Below are 14,166 nucleotides of genomic sequence, written 5' to 3' on the forward strand. Positions count from 1 at the left end.
TGGGATCGTCGTTGAACATATTATTCCTCATGTTCATTCACTGCACGATCTAGCAGAGCTCGGACTTAGTTATGGGTACTAACCTGCTGATTTTTGCATGAGGATATGTAATGATGTTGCATGCAGCGACACTTATTCGTTTTAGACCCACAACTTGCCAAGCGTTTAGTGCATACCAGATGGTTACTGGATACGATCCCAACGTTCTTTTCATTAAACGCCTATTTGGTTAAAGTTGGTTATGTGCCTCTATTGTAGTTATCTCAATGGATCTACTTGAAACGATTAAATATTCGGGTTGTTTATGATTTATGAATCACCAACACTTGTCCGCTATTTCCAATCTACAATCGTTGATCTCTATCCTGCGATATTAGCAGACGGTCACTTTGATGAGACATACTTCCCGTCGTTAGGGGGAGATATGGAATGCTCTCATTCCGGTTTTAACGCCAAGAATTGACGTGGTGTGGCACTATGTCTCATTAAGATCCCGCACTACTCAAAATGAGCAAATGTGCAACGCATTATCTACCTCCAGAAAGTCAAAGATTTGATGCTCAATGACTTTACCGATATTGCGAAAGTGACGAGATCGCACATAAATGCTGTGATGTGCCGGTAAGGTTGAAACTCTCAGAATATGGGAGAATTTTATATGACATGGTCCTAGCACCATTGGCACCATCCCTGACAGTAGGAAGGAAGTCGACGATGACACCATCGTACACTGTGGTGTTGTCGGCGCCCGTGGTATTGCACCACAAAACAAGAGCGGCAAACGCAAAGATGGACTAGTAAGGGTCATAGCTTTGGTCTTGGCTCCTACCTAGATGAGGGGGAGACCATTATTCTCTGGAATTAAAACAAAAAAGAAGCGAAGTGCGTAGGCACAAGTATTTCGCCCATCATCAAGAGATATTCTCTAAACATGTGTATCAACTAAGTTTCTGTGGGACGCTACAAACTCCTTTTGTTGATGTTAGAGAAGAATAGAAATCTCACAAATTTATCGTATACATCGCGCGCGTGTGTTTAATGGATTGATCTCCCATGATTGATGATGTATTTGTTTATGCTCTTATTCCGTTGTAAAGCATCAACGATGAGCAACTTGACCGAAGTGGAAAGAATCAATACAAGCTGAACTAGACTTGTTATGTTGGTCGTTGTTCATAAGTGTAATGAGAAAGATGAAGTCATGCGATATATGCAGGACTTATGGCGCAAAGATTGTCTCATTATCCTAGTATTGACTACGATGAGTTATATTCTCTCGTTATGGACATAATTGATTTCCTCTACTTGATCAGTAGTAGTGTCCATGAAAACTGATTTACAGTATATGATAGTGGTCATAGAATATCTATAAATGGATCTTGACGCAGATATGAGAGTGCCCGAGGGACTTTAAATGCCTCCAGACCACGAAGAGCTTATGTAATCAGATTGTGACGTTCGAGAGAACGTAGTACAATCGATTGCAAGAACTCATACCCATGTGTGTTCATATGAAAGTTAATTCTTGATTCTCTATTCCGTCTAAGTAAAGATGATGAAGAGATTCAATGAGCTATAGATTCATATATGTAAGTTTGTTTTGACACTATTGCTTTCATTATGACATGATTACCTCTGTGCCTATGCATCGTTATTGGACTTACATTGTTCCTTTGACATGGATTTAGTTCTACACTTAGTGAACCAACACAAATCCTATCCACACCAACGCCGCCAGCAGCTCCAGCAACATCAACATACGCCTTGGTGCAACAGTCGACACTTGTAGCATAAAGGATACGTACAGTTCATCTTCAGACCAATATTAGTCCTTCATTGGTCCATTTCTCCATTCTTTTTGCGAAAGACACATTGAATGTGACAAATCAGAATCTGTCCAGTTTCATAGGTCAACTTCAACGAGACCTCCAAGATAGCTCACTTAATGAATTATGGTGAAATTGGTACCGTTGGAAAGGTCTATGTGTCTACTTTTCAGGAACACCAACCATTTGTTCATAGCTATCGTATTGAGTGAGTTATGGCCGTTTTAGCAAAGTATGACAGTTTTGTCCGGAAATTTGCAAGTTAGTCAACTTCGACAGAGCACTGTGAACTGCTCCGATCGGATTAGGTTGTGAACTTTATGTCATTCGAAATCCACGGGTGTCTACTTTCCAGAACATTTTACGGTTCGCTGATACCTATTTTGACGAAGAAGTTATTGCCGTTTAAGTGAGTGAATGTCATTCTACCCGAGAATCTGATTTTCATTACAAACTCTTATTTTGAGTTGTTATGCAATCTTGTTTCCTAAGATCTAAGTTTGGCTAAGTTAAGCATGTATGATCTAAGGATGTGTGGCTAGATTAATGATTAATCATTAGCCCAACACTACGTTTGAAAAGCATGTAATGAACATTGTATACGTTGTTCTCTATGATTATGACACTAATCAGGGGGAGTTATTTCGTAGACTTCAGGGGGAGTCTATCTCACATGATGTTATTAAATGTAGATGGTGCGTTGTGCTATTTTGTCCTTCGATCAAGCTTTTGTTTTTACCCAAGAGGTTTTTATTTTACTTGACAAGGTTTTTACCGAGGCAACGATGTGTGCACCATGCAACCTAGGCATGCGACACATGGGGGAGTGTTCCGGGAGAATTACTATTCTACCCTTGTGTGTGTCTTAGCCTAATAGGTTTCCTGTTAGGAGATAGATTAGCATCTCCGTAATAGATTAGGACTTCGAATCCTACGAGATTGTGGTTTTGTAATGCCTATATATAGGCCATCATATCATTCAATAATACACAATTATTTCATCCTGAAACAAAAAGGAAAAAATTGGGAAGGAGGAGAAAAAAAACATGGATGAAAAAGGAGAAAAACAAAAAGATGAGAGAATATAAATAAATATAGATTTACTAATAAAAAAAATAGTAGACATAAATGTAAAGTAAAAAATAGAGAAAAAATTTGAAAAATAAAAGAACTGGGAAGGAGAAGAAAAAATTAGGGATGAAAAAAGAGAAAAAAAAGATTGAAAAAAGAAAGAATTAGGAATTAGGAGAAAAAATCATGGATGAAAAAAAAAACAAAAAGATGAATGTGAGAATCTAACCCACAACCAGCCATATCTAAAGATAATTATACTTAACATTTAGCTAACTCTAACAATTCAAACTTTAATAAGAGTAGCACAATTTTCGGTTAGGCTATAGCCCTACCAATCCGTCAAGTGGTTCCACCCTGCAAGTATGTCTGTCTATTGTGTTACTACTTACAGTATTTATTTTATCTGACATTGTAAGATTGATAACATACTCCATTTTATCTTACAGTTTACAATCCGTTCCGAAGGAATAGAATCCCTTTTAAATTCAGAACAGTGCTGCAATAGTATTGTGCTAATGCATACTACGCGTTAAGCTATGAGCTGACATTATTTGCCTCTGTTTGTTTGTACAACGGAAATTAACTCTATACTGAGTATATTGTTGCAAAAGCAATCGATATCACGAATGATGGTGCTCATAGTGCATCGTCATCAGTTGGGATCTATATATACTTGAGGAAACATCTTCATCGCCTTAGACGTTCCACAGACCAGCATATTGTTGCTCTTTCCAACTTCAAAGTCGACCTATTCGAAGTTGAGTGTTTGCGGTTTTCCAATGTTCACCAAAGAACAAAAGAATCTAGGAACAAAACAGATGATCCAAATTGCAACCTTCGTCAGTCATTCATATTTTCACGTCTCATTTCTCGTTTTCGTAATATCTCTTAGAGAGCTAATTTGCTAGCTACCCTTGGTTTTGCTAACGTTGTGGATTCACTGATACTAGACTACTGGTCCATGCTAGGTTGGCTGATATATGTGAGCAGTGGCTTGCCGAGACTCATGGGAGCTTTTGTTACTAAATTGGCGGTGATCGATACGCTCTATTTCTGTTTATGCACTACTAAGTTAGTTTTAGGATGAGCTGATTATGGCCGGACATAAGCTTATGTTAACTGATTTTTATAACCGTGAACTATTCGTTTTCCTCGTCTCGATTTGTGCTACACATGAAACCTTACACATTTTTCCTATTCATTTTTCACCGTGGACCACTTCATATTTTTCACCCCAAAGTTTTCCTAGAACCCCTCATGGATTTCAAATTATGCAGAAGTGGGATACGAACTGAAGAAGAAATATCGATGTTTAAAAAAATTGAAGTGAAAACCCTAATTGAGTTGTCAAAGATAAAGTCGATCAAGCTGGTCACTCAGTGGTCTATTGGCTATGCTTTAATTGCAGAGACCATGAGGTCTCGAGATCGACTGGCATCAGAAACAGAAAGATAAAGTCGATCAACGAGGATGATGCCACTTGTCGCCCATTTGCTCATGCTTGCTGCACAATAAAGTTGTGTCACAAATATATCAACCCTAATTACAAGACATTGAGAACAACCTAAGTAGATATAATTCCTTAATTATATGACCACTGTTTTGGAGTTCTGAGATTTTTCTCTCTTGAATGAAAGAAAACACTCTAATATCCATGTAAACTCGATCGATGAATATTGTTTGAGCTGTGAGATCGAGAAGAAGGAAATGGGAGGGGACCATATCTCAGTCTCTATGGATGTTTAATCGAACTGTGAAGTTTTATGGATGGCATAATTTTTCTTAAAATCTGGAGCTAAGATATTAGGAACACCTACCTTTCTTACTAGTTTAATCCTCAGGTTACAAATCCTTCGTTTATAAATGTTAATTGTTCGATTTTGCTTGAAAAGCAATGCCAAAGTGTCAACTAGCTAGCAGCGAGTATACTACTAGCCATGCCAATCGTACCATATTATAACATCAAATTGTTGATGATCAAGAAAACGTAGATCTACAAGGCAGAATCACCAGTCCCTGGTAAATTGAAACTATAATATATAATAAACCCTAATCCTTTAACCCTAACGACCAACTCGTAATTTAATTGATTGATTAGATATTTAATTACTTTGGTGAAATCTCAACCTATATAATGTGGTTTGGTTTGACTAATGATCGATCATCAGCCAAGTTCAGCAGAACGTCGTATCAAACTATATATCAATGGGTGTCTTGTACTCATATGAATCATACAATTTGAACAAGCTGGACACGAAATATGAGATATTTTTAGGCAGAATACATGCCTGTTGCTATCCCATGACACTGAGTCACAGACCCAGCAAACATATTCTCCTCCTTCGTCACTTTTCCACCCTTTGTGATGCGAACACTTAACCTGTTAACCACCAACACATTAGTATATTTCTCCTTTATATATAGTAGTGTAAACTAATACATGTCAATTCTCTCCTTGTCCTAAGCTCCCGAAATTTTTGTACATCACCATGGAAAAGTGCCTACACTTATGAATAATGATGAATGGTCCATGGTCGGCATCTCGAGAGATTTTTAGCATTGACAAATTTGTGCATGCCCTTTTGAGTATGTAATATACAGTATATATGGTTAAACGTCTTTCGTATTTATAAATGAATGATCCTAACGTATACGAATATATATAACATATTTTTCACAACATTCGAGTGAAAGAAAAATTAATATGGAAAAAATGTTGGAGTTTCTCTAACCTACATACTTACATTTCCGCGTTGTTGTGTTTTGAGTGGATGAACAAAATAGATGCCCTACTATGGCCTTCTATTATATGATCTCATATACTTTTTTCTCCTCTTGCAGTCTTGCTTATAAGCTATATTGGCATTTGAAGATACCCCTAACATGCTCATCTAGCACTTATAGTGGGCATATTCAAATTCTTCGATGAATGTTGTATTATGATGTCACCACCAAAAATAAACATTATTGACGAAATAACTAAGCTCAGAGGTGAAAAGAAATAAACATGTTTTTGGCTTAAGATGAATTGTTGATCATCGCATATCGACTATATAATGATGGTATGGGGTGTTCTTAATGGCCTCATCTAGATAAGTCAGTGGAGATGAAAAATAAGGCTTGGACAATGTATCTGGTTTGTGTTAAAGGGTACTTGGCCTCACTTTGTTAATTAAAGGGTTTAGGTTTGTCTTGGTACTAAAACATGCTTAGGTAGGGTGTCGATGTCACTCTCAAGAATAAAGCAGATCGAAATTAACATTTCAAAAGAATAGGAAAGAATGTATTCTCAATACTTGTCCTCCATGTTAATTATTTTTCTAATACAATACAGGAATTATACAACATGAATGGTTAGAACATTATTGGTCATATTGAAAGAGATGGTTTCTTTTGTTGGCTAAAATACTTGGTTTTTGTTTCAGGATGAAAAAAATTCTGTATTATTGAATGATATGGGGGCCTATATATAGGCATTACAAAACCACAATCCCGTAGGATTCAGAGTCCTAATCTATTACGGAGATGCTAATATATCTCATAACAGGAAACCTATTAGGCTAAGACACATACAAGGGTAGAATAGTAATTCTCCTGGAACACTCCCCCTTGTGTCGCATGCCTAGGTTGCATGGTGCACACATCGTTGCCTCGGTAAAAACCTTGTCAAGCAAAATAAAAACCTCTTGGGTAAAAACAAAAGCTTGATCGAAGCGAAAAAGAGCACAACGCACCGTCTACATTTGATAGCATCATGTGAGGTAGACTCCTCCTGAAGTCTACGAAACAACTCCTCCTGATTAGTGCCATAATCATGGAGTACAAAGAACAACGTATACAACATTCATTACATGCTTCTCAAACGTAGTCTTGGGCTAATGATTAATCATTAATCTAGCCACACATCCTTAGATCATACATGCTATACTTAGCCAAATTTAGATCTTAGGAAACAAGATTGCATAACAACTCAAAACAAGAGTTTGCAATGAAAATCAGATTCTCGGATAGAATGACCTTCACTCACTTAAACAGTCATAACTTCTTCGTCAAAATAGGTATCAGCGAACCGTAAAATGTTCTGAAAAGTAGACACCCGTGGCTTTCCAGTGACATAAGGTTCACAACCTTATCCGATCGGAGCAGTTCACAATGCTCTGTCGAAGTTGACTGACTTGCAAATTTCCGGACATGACTGTCCTACTTTGCTAAAACGGCCATAACTCACTCAATATGATAGCTATGAATGAAAGATTGATGTCCCTTGAAAGTATACACATAGACCTTTCCAACGGTACCAATTTCACCATATTTCATCGAGCGAGATGTCCTGTAGGTCTCGTTGAAGTTGACATACGAAACTGGACAGATTCTGATTTTTCACATTTAATGTGTCTTTCGCGAAACGAATGGGGGAATGGACCAATGAAGGACTGATTTTGGTCCAAGACGGAACCGTACGCATCCTCTACGTTACCAGTGTCGACTGCTACACCAAGGCGTACGTTGATGTTGCTGGAGCTGCTGGCGGCGTTAGTGTGGATATGATTTGTGTTGGTTCACTAAGTGTAGAACTAAACCCATGTCAAAGAAGCAATGCAAGTCCAATGACAATGCATTGGCGCATAGTTAATCACGTCATAATGAAAGCAATAGTGTCCCAACAACACTAGCATGTATGAATATATAGCTCATTGAATCTCTTCATCGTCTATACTTAGACGGAATAGAGAATCAAGAATTAGCTTCATATGAACACATATGGGTATGAGTTCTTGCAACCGATTGTACTACGTTCTCTCGAACGTCGCAATCTGATTACATAATCTCTCCGTGGTCTGGAGGCATTTAAAGTCTCTCGGGCACTCTCATATCTGCGTCAAGATCCCTTTACAGATATGCAATGACCACTATCATATGCTGCAAATCAGTTTTCATGGAAACTACTACTGATCAAGTAGCGGAAAGCAATTATGTCCATAAAAGAGAATATAACTCATCGTACTCAATACTAGGATAATGAGACAATCTTTGCGCCATAAGTCCTGCATATATTGCATGACTTCATCTTTCTCATTACACTTACGAACAACGACCAACATAACAAGTCTAGTTCAACCTGTATTGATTCTTTCCACTTCGGTCAAGTTGCTCATCGTTGATGCTTTACAACGGAATAAGAGCATAAGCGAATACATCATCAATCATGGGAGATCAATCCATTAAACACGCGCGCGCGCTGTATACGATCAATTCGTGAGATTTCTATTCTTCTCTAACATCAACAAAAGGAGTCTGTAGCGTCCCACAGAAACTTAGTTGATACACATGTTTAGAGAATATCTCTTGATGATGGGCGAAATACTTGTGCCTACGCATCTCGCTTCTTTCTGGTTTTAATTCCAGAGAATAATGGTCTCCCCCTCATCTAGGCAGGAGCCAAGACCGAAGCTATGACCATTACTAGTCCATCTTTGCGTTTGCCGCCCTTGTTTTGTGGTGCAATACCACGGGCGCCGACAACACCACAGCGTACGATGGTGCCATCGCCGGCTTCCTTCCCACTGTCAGAGATGGTGCCAACGGTGCTAGGACCAGGTCATATGAAATTCTCTCATATTCTGAGAGTTCCAACCTTACCGGAACATCACAGCATTTATGTGTGATCTCGTCACTTTCGCAATATCGGTAAAGTCATTGAGTATCGAATATTTGACTTTCTGGAGGTCGATAATGCGTTGTACATTTGCTCACTTTGAGTAGTGCGGGATCTTAATGAGACATAGTGCCACACCACGTCAATTCCTGGCGTTAAAACCAGAATGGGAGCATTCCATATCTCCCCCTAACGACGGGAAGTATGTCTCATCAAAGTGACCGTCTGCTAATATCGCAGGATAGAGATCAACGGTTGTAGATTGGAAATAGCGGACAAGTGTTGGTGATTCATAAATCATAACCAACCAGAATACTTAATCGTTTCAAGTAGACCCATTGAGATAACTACAATAGAGGCACATAAACAACTTTAACCAAATAGGCGTTTAAGGAAAAGAACGTTGGGATCGTATCCAGTAACCATCTGGTATGCACTAAACGCTTGGCAAGTTGTGGGTCTAAAACGAATGTGTCGCTGCATGCAACATCATTACATATCTCCATGCAAAAATCGGCAGGTTAGTACCCATAACCAAGTCTGAGCTCTGCTAGATCGTGCAGTGAATGAACATGAGGAATACTATGTTCAACGACGATCCCAGTAGATATGCAAAACGAAATCATCAAAGTCGTGGAGGTGAACTCTCCAACGGTATCCAATCAAATAGATTTGAGAGGATCGGAAGGGTGGTGAGCCCTTAGTATGATGATCATAGCTAAAAACTTTAGCGAATGCAGCGTTTCTTGTGGAAAGCAAAGCGACGTGTGACCAACGCGTCGATGCTCTTAACCTATACCATAAAAATACCGAAAAATGTCTGTATTCGGTTGGATAGGGTCCATTAATGTCACCTTAAATACTTTGTAAGAATGGAATGTTCTCGGTTGGAGCCTTAGCAAATAAGGACTTCCTTAAAATCTAGCAAAAGAACAAGCTTTGCAAAATGAGCGATTTGCATCAGAGATTTTCATGGAGGCATTAGAAGACACAGGAGGCATCACAAGCTCCTGTGAAGGAGGGGATGCCGCCACCGACGGCCTTAATGCCATGGAGCCGCCGAAATAGGCAGGCTCGGCCTCACCGTGTGGAGCATGGGTGAGGTGGTCCTCCAATCGCTTCGTGAGCATGAAAAATAGATGATAATGTGAATTTCAAAGAACTCGAATCATCATATCTTGTTCGAAATGACCAAAAAACGATCATGTCAAAACTGAGAAGACAGTAAAACCGAACCCATGATTCAAAGAATCTTGAGTTACATAAAGCTACTGCTGCTGGCAAGCAAAACGATGTCTGCAGGCTAACAAAGCTATTGTCGAAGCTTGAAAAAGATACTGTCAATGAAATCTGACAGATTTATTCCTCTCCATTCTTAACACAAATATCAAGATGAAAATCCATCATTGGCATGTATGGCCTTTAAAACTTAGCAAGGCACGGAGATATACAATACAATCTCCGCACGAGATCCGTAAAACAACTACCTGCGCCGTAGGACAGTGTGGGTGGTTACGCGATTAGCAAGACACTCGATTTCACGACGGGACATTATCAAAATGAAGATTAAGAGAGTCAACAACGCGGTGAACTTCTCTACACAATACGCCGTAGGATATTGTAAGAGAGGGGATTGAAACAAATGGCAATCCCATCGAATGTATCACATGGCAATAGAACTACATTCTTCAACTCAAGAGTTGGAAAAACATGGTATTGGAGCAGTTGAATACCAAACAATTTGGGTGGTAAAAACCATCCAATTGGTGCGGGTGGTCACCAATAATAATAAAATCATTTGAGCTATGAAACGACTTGGAAAAAACTGGAAAATTAACCGGAAAACCATGTCAAATTAACTCAAAACCGGGTGAATTTTGGACTAGGAAAACATGACAGCAAGAACTGCTGAGATATGTCGGAAAAATGACGAGAAACGACGAAAAAAAAACGTCGGAAAAACTCGTCGTAAGCCGGCGGCACCGATTGCCGGAAATCCGGCCGGTATGGAGGCCATAACTTCAGGTCCGACAGGGAACGCCGTCCGGAACCGGATGGCGGTGCCAGAAATGCCGAAATATGGCCGGAAGGCGGCGAATACGCCGGTAAAACGTCAAAAAACGTTCCGGAAATGCCAGAACAGTAACCGGGAAAAACGACGTCAATTTTGACGTTCCGAGGTCCGTTTTCCAAATTTCAAAGTCCAAAATCACAATGTAGTGCTATTGGGGTCCCATGTAACCCAAAAGCGGCCAATTTAAAAACCACGTGAGTTGCAAACGTTGACCATGCATGCTAAGCCAAGGCAAATAAAATTCTCACGAGTCCAAGAAAGACGAGAAATTTTATAGAATATGCCAATATTTAATACAACACAACAAAACTTCCAATTCCAATAGACGACTTAAGCTAAAGTCGAACAAGAAACATGGCAATGCCAACGTCACACTTGAAAAATAGTAAGCAGAAAACATAGTCAAAATAGACTGACTAATCAAAAGTCCGTAGCAACAAAATCTTGCATATCGGATCGGGCGGAGCCTTAGCCTGAGGCTCAAAAATGTTTGCTTACTTGAGAATGGAAGAATGTTACTTTTCCATCTCCAAAATTCCCTCAAGAAATAGATACAGGTGCCAAAAATGGCATGCGTTTCTTGGATGTGGAGTATGCATCAAGGTCAACTCTGATAATACAACGTCATAGACGTTCATTAAATCACTTTAAGTGTGTCCCATAGAATTCTTTATTTTTGGGATCTTTTGTCAGCAAATAGTGCTGCATCAGAGTAATGAATCAACTCAAATAAATGAGTACGTAGACCTTGAGATTATCGTTTATAGACATGAGTTTAGGAAAACTCAAACATTCAAATAACAGTCGCGATGGCGACGCATCCATAAGAAACGAGGGTTGTATAGGTTTCAAATAATCGAAACTATTCAAGTATGTAACCGGAATTAGAAGGTTGTGATGTATATGGTCACAAAATAATCGATGCATATCGGCGATTCTCATGATCGCACCCAAAACAGCGGTGCACTCAGGCGACCACACGAAATCGATATCTTCCTTTTTTAAATAATAACGTGACTCCCCCAGGACCATCACACGAAAAACGTCGACCAAGAGGGGAATCATATCCCTCTTTGGTCTCATCGGCGTTATAAGAAAGGCCGGAAAAGAAGACATGAAAAAGGCTAATATCGCCCGATAATTTTTATATATATCTTCAAAAGCAGCAACTTTAAGAAAAACATACTTGTTGGTCTGCCAAATAGGCCGCATATAAGTAAATTGCTCTGCAAATCGATCGTCATGCATGAAGTTGCTTGTTGAATTTCTTTTCGATCTTCGTTCGATGACATAAAAATCTTGGGAGGATACGATCAAAATCATATGTAGATGACAAAAGTATCGTCCATCTCGGCATGAATGTCATCACCATAGTACGACGAGTGGTCACTTTTCCCTGCGGGGCTGCGGAGGCTGCGTGCAGGGGCAGCAGGGGGGTCGCAGGGGCTGCAGGGCAGCAAGGGCCGCAGGGCAGAATCTGCGTGCGGGGCTGCGATGCGGGGGCAGCAGGGGTGCGTGCAGGGCTGCAGGGTAGGGCAGCGTGCGGGGCTGCGGGGGCAGCATGCAGGGGCTGCGCGCGGGGCTGCGGGGGCAGCATGCAGGGGCTGCGCGCGGGGCTGCGGGGGCAGCATGCAGGGACTGCGCGCGGGGGTGCAGGGGCAGCATGCAGGGGCTGCAGTGGCAGCATGCAGGGGCTGCGCCGACGAGGAACGTCGACGGGAAGATGTCGGAGGCCGGAGACGACGGTGGCCGGCGGTGGATAAGAGAAAAAACTTCTAGGGCTCTAAAAGTTCAGGGTTTTAGAGCAACGTGCTGATAACGTGTTTCAGGATGAAAAAAATTCTGTATTATTGAATGATATGGGGGCCTATATATAGGCATTACAAAATCACAATCCCGTAGGATTCAGAGTCCTAATCTATTACGGAGATGCTAATATATCTCCTAACAGGAAACCTATTAGGCTAAGACACATAAAATGGTAGAATAGTAATTCTCCCGGAACAGTTTTGACTTTGTAATCACATTTTCCTGTTGTATTCGTCATTAGCTATGAACTTTCAATCTCTTAAAAAAAAGACTAGGAACTTTCAACACGGTGAACGAATACCTATAAGTCTCATTTTTCATTTCGATGTTCGATAATAAAAGAAAAGCATGAAGACTACATCTCCTCACACTAGATTTTTTTTTCAACCACTACATATTGTATCAAAGAAAAAAGCCGAAGAGGTTGAGAGTGGCAATGAGTGATGCCAAACTCGCAGACCAACTTCAAAACCTGTTTTTTTTTTTTTTTGCCGTTGCATCGGCCACAATTTTATTCTTCTCGGTTTACCAAAGAGAAGAAACGAACTCGTAGTCTTGAAGAAAGTTGTAGAATATCATGCAGGAGAGTTGAGAGTTGCCATTTGTAGTGGCAGATTTAGGATTCGATCATAGGGTGAGATTGAAATTGGCCGAAGGACCAAAAAAAATTTGTCAGTACAATATGTAACCATATAAACTGTAAACATAAATAACTCAATAAGTCTTTAAAAAATAAATAAGTGTCAATAAATATAGAAGAATATTTTAAAAATCAATGACAAATTAAAATACTTCAACAATTTTTTTTCACAAATTAATTAGATTAAAACTTAATAACTCATACTTACAATTTCATATTCAATATATAGAGTAACAAAACTATTAGAAGAGTTATACTCGAGGATTTTTATGAGATTAAGAAAAAGAATACCGTCATGTAGAAGAAATACGTACTAAGAATTACTATATATATTGTTATTAGCACTAATATATATAAAAATTTGGGGTGAAAATTGTGGCATGGACTCCAGTCCAAACAAGTCTTGGGCTGGATCTGCCACTTGTCACGGTTGGTCAGTAAAACCATTACTAATGTCAATAAGAACTCTAGAATCACCTTCCACAAGAAGATCCATAAAGTCATGTTACCGAGTAATTATTATGTGTACCTGAAACACCACGTGGCGCTGCCATGTGGTGTGTCCAGCTAATCATATTACTCTATGGTGTGGTAAATATGCACGCGGTGAAAGAAAAAAATTATTTAAATATGAGTAACCAATCATAAATAAACACAGTAAAAAATATACCAATGACATTAAAAAAGTACGCTACATGAATCATGTACCGGGTATATATAATAATTTTTCCATGTTACCACACTGTAATTAGGACATAGGTAAAATTATAAAAGGGATTACAAGCCAAAAACTAGTTATCATAATTTTTATATTCTTCCAAACTATCGTAATTTCTGTAATTCTTGCTGGAATGAAAAACTAAATTACTATTCGAAACTAATATTTACATTCAGCCAAAAGTTTCATAATCTCAGAAGGTTAAAACGTTAAGAGAAATGGTTCTCAACCCTCTCTGGAGTGAATTAGCATAGAGCTGTAATTGGACGGTTGCTTCTGAGTTTTCTACATTTGATTGGATAGCTGCATCGAGTTGTATAGACCGCACAGGCAACTGAGGAAACAAGCACAAAGAAGGCCCACACCACA

This window comes from Argentina anserina, chromosome 6 (assembly GCF_933775445.1).
Source record: "Argentina anserina chromosome 6, drPotAnse1.1, whole genome shotgun sequence".
Taxonomy (NCBI): domain Eukaryota; kingdom Viridiplantae; phylum Streptophyta; class Magnoliopsida; order Rosales; family Rosaceae; genus Argentina; species Argentina anserina.